Genomic DNA, 2194 nt, shown 5'->3' on the forward strand with positions numbered 1-2194 from the left:
TACTGTATGTTTTATAGCTTTTCAAATTAATGGCTTTCATGTATCATGTTGTAACAAGCGATCTTTCGTAACAATATCTAGAGTAATTTAATTATTGGCTTGGCTGTAATATTTCAAGGTTCAATAAATAAAATAACAATCTACAAATAATAAAATCCGCAAATGATAGAAACTTTTAAAGAACTTATTAACGTCAAGATAAGTGCTACAGTGAGACAATATGAATTGTAACGACAACGACTGTTAATTACTCTTCCAAGCCATTAAGTTGTTTTAGCCAGCTATTAAGTTTATAAGGATGTATGGATGTACAAACTACTAACCACAGTTTCACCCGTGTCCCTAGGGATCTACTTCCTAAATCTGAATACTTACTAGACTTTGTATTTGTCAACGGTATCCAAAGTTCTAATCATCCCATACCAAATTTCATCACAATTACTTTATCAGTTTTACAGTGAAAGCGTTACAAACACCACATAATACCCAAGAGGGATATAATAAAGTAGGCATTATATCAACGCCATATCAAATCTTTCACAATCTTACTCGTATTCTAATTAATATCAATCAATAAGGCATTATCAAGGGGTATAAATATCAATGATGAATGATTGCAGAGCGAGTGCATAATGCATAAACTTGTGTTATTAACGTTACGTTAACGTTATGTTACTCGTAACTATTACAACTATACCATCTGTGGTTACTTAATCTGTACCAATATTATGAAGCTGAAGAGTTTGTTTGTTTGAACGCGTTTATCTTTGAAATTACTGGACCAATTTGAAAAATTCTTTCAGTGTTAAATAGCCCATTTATCGAGAAAGGTTGTAGGCAACATTTTATCCGGGTGTGCGAAATACATAGTTAATTCTGGAACGCGGGTGGAACTGCGGGGAACAGCTAGTCTGTTATATTATTTCACTGGACGTTGTATCTGTCTTCATTCTGTACAAGATTTTCAGTCGCAGGTTTCACCTGGTATATAAATGGTTATGTATACTGTTTCTTTTTAATCACATTGTTTGAAGGTACCCTTTTTCATACGAAAGGTTATTAATAGTGATCGTTACATGATGACGCGCTCTTTTTCCCTTATTAGGTATACTGTTGTACTTACCTTACATGGTAAAGCCATATATAAAGCCATATTTTGTTATAATATGACTTAACAATCTTCAGTACCTATATAATATCATGCATGTATTGCAATAAACAAGATTAGGGTTATCGACCTTGGTGACCTAAATAACTCGTCAGCGAAACGTCCTTGGGCTCTTGTTTGTGTACCCAAGATCATATCTGTAAGCCATTTAAATAATCATTATTATGATATTATCCTTTGTGCTTCGTTCTTATAAGTGGGAATGGTTTCCGATCATTTGTACGTTACTGTGTCTAAATCCGTGAAATTGTATTATATTCAACTAATCTAATGATCATTGTTAAAACTATGTTTGTATCCAGACTATGTTTGTATATATTGTTGTAGATCCAGAACCCAGAAAGTCTGACAACCAGTCTTACTGAGGGGTATCGAGTCGCTCGGGTAACAGGGTTGAGCACGTCAGATATGCAGTCGCATCAAATAAAAAAGGCTAAGTGGTAAGTCTGGAAGCCGAGAAGCTATAGGAAGTCGGCAGAAAATGGTGATGATTGATTAACCAGGCAAAATATGAAAAAGCATTATTCTCATCTACCTACTGTCAAAGAACATGTTGAGCACTGTTGAAAAACGTATGCCATGCCCTGTCTTCAACTTAGCAAACCCAACCTCCATGCTCAATCTGCCTGTATAAAGTAACTCAAAAACTTGTAATGCTTGAAAAGTTATATTTTATTCACTTTAAGATTAAAAGAAAAAACTAAAGTTTCTACCAGCTACCAGGCTCTGACAGTCATGCTGACAGCATTTAATTAGAGGCGTAGAAAGTGCGCACGCGTCGATTCCGGCAGCCGACGCCGGCGGCTGCGCCTGAGATACCCTGAACTAACGCTGATAGATTCTATCTAAGAGTTGTATACTATGAAGTCATATTGTTTATGTTTTAAAACTTTTTGCTTGATGAAGTGTTATTCAAGTATGTAGGTAAATAAGTTGTATTGTTCTGGTATTTTCAGATAGGTAATAGTAGAATAATCTGTTTACTTTAAACCTAGGGTCCATGAATTTTAAAAGGCTGTTTTCAGA

Source organism: Helicoverpa armigera, chromosome 24 (assembly GCF_030705265.1).
Source record: "Helicoverpa armigera isolate CAAS_96S chromosome 24, ASM3070526v1, whole genome shotgun sequence".
Lineage (NCBI taxonomy): Eukaryota > Metazoa > Arthropoda > Insecta > Lepidoptera > Noctuidae > Helicoverpa > Helicoverpa armigera.